Source organism: Camponotus vicinus, unplaced genomic scaffold (assembly GCF_025532165.1).
Source record: "Camponotus vicinus isolate PSW18456_S1 unplaced genomic scaffold, iyCamVici1.0 SCAF_8, whole genome shotgun sequence".
Lineage (NCBI taxonomy): Eukaryota > Metazoa > Arthropoda > Insecta > Hymenoptera > Formicidae > Camponotus > Camponotus vicinus.
In genome coordinates, this window is record NW_028141980.1 from 7253685 (window position 1) to 7259684 (window position 6000).

The 6000-nt window shown below is 29.4% G+C and overlaps 1 pseudogene; it reads left to right on the forward strand.

Annotated features, from left to right (window-relative positions):
- The first annotated feature begins 3425 nt into the window (after positions 1-3425).
- LOC145975840 (uncharacterized) lies at positions 3426-5204 on the forward strand (annotated as a pseudogene).
- The last annotated feature ends 796 nt before the right edge of the window (positions 5205-6000 follow it).

The following is a 6000-nucleotide window of genomic DNA, read 5'->3' on the forward strand; positions in this document are numbered from 1 at the left end:
CGTCTCAGGAGCGTCCGTACATGTAAGAATGCCCAAATATAAAAATAAGACAATACTTTTCTAAAAGCACCGCAAAAATTCTCAAAATTAATATTTTTTCTTTAATATTTAATATTTTACTTATATAAAATATTATTATATTTAGAGAATTTTTGCGGCGCTTTTAGAAAAGTATTGTCATATTATTATATTATGACATTCTTACATACGGACGCTCCTCAGACGAAGCGCCGCGCTGCTTAATAACGTGTATCTGGCGTCTCGTTGCTAATGCGCGAGAGGTGAATGGGAGGCAATACGCGTAAATTACGAAATCGGACCGAAATGTGCAAGATCCCAACACTGTCTTAAAACATATATATGACATATATACCCAGACTAAGCATTCTCTTGGGGAAGTGAAGTCGAAAATTGACGGGGCTCCAGATAACCACATTCGAAATCGGGACATAAAACGTCTTGAAGATGTCATTAAAATGACTTTAAGACGTCTTTAAGACGTCTTATGTCCCGATTTTGGATGTGGTGTTGTCTGTGATCATAGCTGATCTGAGTTATGAGCAGTTGTCTTTAACATCTATCTATCTTTATTTGTCCGAAATCATGTGCTTGCACGAGATGACAATGAGCGTCATGAAATCTACAGATAAAAAAATATTTTGATGCATATATTAAAATATTAATATATTTATATATTTTGGGAAGAAATATTTTCATTTAAAATTGAAACAGCTTCAATAAACGTATATTTAAAAAAACACATAGATAGATATGTTAAAGAAACTTTTTCTTTAACATATTCTACATTAATTAATGTTACATATTCTTTATGCGATATATCGGCACGTAAAAGATTTTTTTTACATACTATACAATTTTTAAATTTTTTTGTCGACAATACTTTTTTATAATCCAGCCAGTAATGTATAATCTATTTTCCTGTTACGGATATGCTTTATGTGTTTTTTCTATATTTTTAATTTGAAATGATTCTATTAAAAAATCCTTTTCGATGGTTTGTTCTGTAATATTATCTATATTATTTACAAGTAGCATTTTATACAGATTGTTTTAAATTAAATACTAAATCGCCATTATTTATACTTTTGCAATTACAGTAAAATTATTAATTAATAATGTTTCATATGATCCGCAGAATTGAGTACACGAAGAATTTATATTTGTACGTTTATAGCTATAAATAATACTAAAAAGATTTTCTAAAGAATCTTGATTAATATTTCTTGTTTTTAAAAATGTTATTCTTGCATTATCAATAATTTTCCATATTTTTTTAAATTTACGTAAAGTAAATATCTATTTTTTTGGTTGATTTTTTCAAATTCATGTAAAGTAAAATAAAAAAATTTTAGATGAAAACGATATTAACTTTTAGTTTGTATAGATTTTTATATTTTTAATACATTATTTTTATAAAAACATTTAAAAAATAATATAAAATAATTATATATATGTTATTTACCAATTATTTTTAAATAATATTATTTTTCAAAAATTAAAATTTTTGTAAATATAAATAAAATTATTGTATTGTAATTTAAAGCATTATTCAAATATATTGAACTTCATTCTACGTACATTGATTGTAATGAAGATTTTCATTCATTAAACAGTTTTTTAAAATCTATCTTTGGGAAATACTTTATGTTCTTTAGTTGCATATTAAAAAATGATCTTTAAATTGGGATTAAACTATGAATTATATATATAATACTGTTTACAAAATTGTATATCCAAATTTTTTGCATTTTTCAGGCGCCTTCTATAATTAACTATTTTTTCTTTCATCTGGTTTCTGTTTTGCTAGCATTATAGCTTCTTTGTATATTTTTTCGGTTTTGGTGTTAAGTAAGATTGTTATAGAAGCAAGTATACTTCTTGAAGTTTTTGATGTACTTGAACGATTAATTGTTTCATTTATTGAATTATTTTGAATATTTTGTTGAAACGCACCTGTTTCTGCACATATTAAATTATTTATCGAAATTTCACTTATATCCCTACTAATTTCAGATTGTAATTTATTATCAGTTACTATATTTGTTCCACATTGTTCATTTCATAAGTCGGAGCCATTTGTTTCAAATTGTGAATGCTCAGTAATATTTGTATCATATATTTCTGCTTCAATTGCTTCTATATTATATATATTTACATTAGATACTGCATTATCTTTCAATCTTCGACGATTTAGAGTATAGATATAATCTTCAAACAAGAAATACAAGTGATATATTTTATATTTCCTTAATCCTCTGGTGAAACATTTGAAATAATATCATTATTTACAGCTTCTTTCGATGCTAATGTGACATTTTTTGGAAAGAAATGATCAGAGGCTCTTGAATTTGATTTACAGCATGGTAAAATGCAGATCCATTCAACTTTTACCATATTAGACAAAATTAAAACTGTAAATTAAAAATAGAAATAATTCAAAATATAGTATTTCTTTTCATTATTATTAATTAGGTATATCATAATATGAAGTACAATTATTAACTATTTATTATAATTTTATATTATTATTATTAATTAATTAATTATTATTAATTTTATATCATTATTATTTATTAATTATTATTAATTTTAAAACTAAAATTAATAATAGTAATATAAAATTATAATAAATAGTTAATAATTGTACTTGATATAATGATGTACTTAATTAATAATGATGAAAAGAAATACTACATTTTGAAATTCTTTTATTTTTAATGTACAGTTTAAATTTTGTCTAATATGATAAAAGTTGAATGGATCTGCATTCTACCAGGCTGTAAATCAAATTCAGGAGCCTCTGATAATTTCTATTCAAAAAATGTCACATTAGCATGGAAAGAAGCTGTAAATAAAGATATTATTTCAAATGTTTTACCAGAGGATTAAGGAAATATATTCCATAGTATAGGATAGTTTAATCTTTAATTTATATTGTCAATACACCATTATGAATTCTCAATTGATATTAATGATTTAAATGGTTAAATGAAAACTCAATTTAACAAATGTGTTTCATTGTACGTATTTTCAATCATTTTCGATCACTTTACACCGTTTTATTCTTAATCTACAGGTAAGATTGCTGAGGTAATTACAACGGACGAGATTTGCAGAATTTGTTAGAGGTATTTTATTTATTCTTATTTATTAAATATATACGACTATTTTCCGAAAGAATCCTAATAATAAATTATTTTCTTTAATTACTTGCAAGCATTGTCTATACATAATTAAATTTTTATTCTTTTCAGGGTTTCATTATATATATTATTAAGTTTTGCGTCGACTAGAAAAACTTGTCTATTTTGGTTTAGGCTTTTCCACTTCAAACTGTATTTATTCTTCCTCGGATAATTTTTTCGTATCATTTATTTATTTCGTTCATACTTTATTTCATCGATATGTTGCGTTTGGCGAATAGGCGCAGTCGCAAGCCTTATCATTTACTATCTGCAGTCTATCGTCGTCGTTTGGAAAAATTAGAAAGAGCTGCACGTAACGAATGTTTACAACAGCAGAATGTAGATATTGTTAATGCTAGAGCCGATTCAGATTTTGTCGATGAAGGTCAAATTCTTGCGGAATGTAGTCCGACTGAGGAAGATGAAATTTTTGTCTCTTCTAATGCACCAGCTGATGATGTGCAATTTGCTCTTAATGAGGTCGATGAAGTATTAAGTTCTTCAGACGTTGTTGAATCCATTTCAGATAATGATGATGCGATGCATATTGAACCTCAAGACATTGATAATTTTCAAGAGCGCCTTGCTGAAGTCTTCGTACGTAGTGATATGTCTCATACACAAGTAAATGCTGTTTTACAAGTTCTTCGAACACATCCTTGTTTATCCACATTGCCAAAAGATAGTAGAACGCTTTTAAAGACTCCACGGACCGCACATCCAATATTTAATATTGCAGGAGGTGAATATCTCCATTAAGGATTTGAGATAGGAATTATTTCCATTCTTCAACAAACCTCTCCGGAACTGATTCCACTTGATACTTTAATGATAGACTTTACCACAGATGGTGCAACATTAGATGGGCAGGGCAAAATTCAAATGTGGCCAATACAAATTAGGATTGCAAATATTCCTCGAAGTAAACCCGAAATCGTAGGCATCTGGCGAGGCTCATCTAAACCAACTAATGCGCAGGAATTATTCCAATATTTTGTGGATGAAGTTCGGAATGTATTGAATCGTGGAGGAGTTGTTTTTCATAATCAATTAAAACTGATTGAATTAAGGTGTTTCATAGCTGATTCTCCTGCGCGGGCTTTTATACTGGGTCATAAAGGCCATGGTAGTATATTTCCGTGTTTGAAATGTTGGATTCGAGGAAATTGGCTTCGTCGTGGAGTAGTAGCTTATCGTGGTATTCAGCACAGACCCCGTACAGACGAAGAGTACAGACAGCACATTGATGGAGAACATCATACAGATTCTGATTCTGCTTTGCTTACTTTGGGGATGGGATTGGTAACTCAAACGGTCTTCGACTACATGCACACCGTTTGTCTTGGTGTCGTCCCAAAAATAAATAGCGTTCTTGTTGATGGAAAATATAATCCAAATTTAAAACTTTCAGTTAGATTACTTGAAATTATGACGACACGTTTACAGCAAATAAAAAATTACTGCCCTAAAGAATTTTCGCGGAAACCGCAATTAATGAAAAAATATGGAGGGTTTAAGGCTACGGAAAATCGCCAACTTCTTTTATATATTGCCCCAGTTGCTTATTACGGACTTATAAATCCTGTTGCGTACAAACATTTTCTTTTATTACATTCCGTCATTCGAATTCTTGTTAGTTCTTCCTTATCAGAAGACCATCTTAATTTTGCACATACAGCATTAAGCATTTTTGTGAATAGAGCAGAAGATATATATGGTCCAGAATTTCTTTCTTACATTACTCATTGTATTTTACATCTCGTAGATGACGTGAGACGCTTTGGCTCTTTGAATGAATTGTCCATGTTTCCATATGAAAATAATATGATGTATTTCCGCAATGCTTGCCGCAAGCCTCATCAACATTTGCAGAAAATCGTAAATAGGCGATTTGAAAAGTCCCAAGTCAAACAAAATGTTAATATAACTGAGGAAGTGGTGCGTTCCAGTAGACCCTGGGTTAGTCCTGTAGTAGTAGATAGGCTAGGCGGGTTCTAATCCAGGTCCTCTTAGGGGGGGAGGCGCGAGGGGATCTCAGCGGCGCGGGGGAATGACGTCACGCAGGATGGAGGGGGTTTTCGGTGGCGCGGGGGAACGACGTCACGCGGGACGGAGGGGATTTCGGTGGCGGGAGACGCTTTTGTGTGTGTGTGTGTGTACTTAAGGGGATCCTAAAACGACGACCGAACTCCAACGGGATAGCGCCCTCATCTAAGCGTAATTAAAATTGTCGATAATACCGACAATTTTAATTTCGCCATTACCGACAATAGTATATATACATAAACCATATATGTATATTACAAAGAATAATTTTTAATCGTGTTTAACATGTTAAAATCAGATAACATCTTTCTGCTTCTTTATCGCACGCATATCGAAGCATGTAGATAACAGAAAAATATAGATGTGTCTGGCATGTCATATGTATAATTTAAACACAATTTCATGATTATTCATGACTATACATATATATATATTATATTGATTATGTATCTTCTCATGTATCTTACAAGAGCAATAACACATTTGACCATTTGTGTACATATGTATATATAAATATATACATTTCTATATGTTATATTCTATATATTCTATATTTTTATATATTTTTTACAATATAAAATATAAAAATTTATTATTCTGTTACGAGTAAGACCATGTATTGTAAATGTTTGTAAATTTCTATTACAATTATATAAATAATTATACATATATATAATGAAAGAAACATTTACATGAAAAAAAATTTAATTTAATAAAATATATTTTTGTTAATTCCATTATACTGATT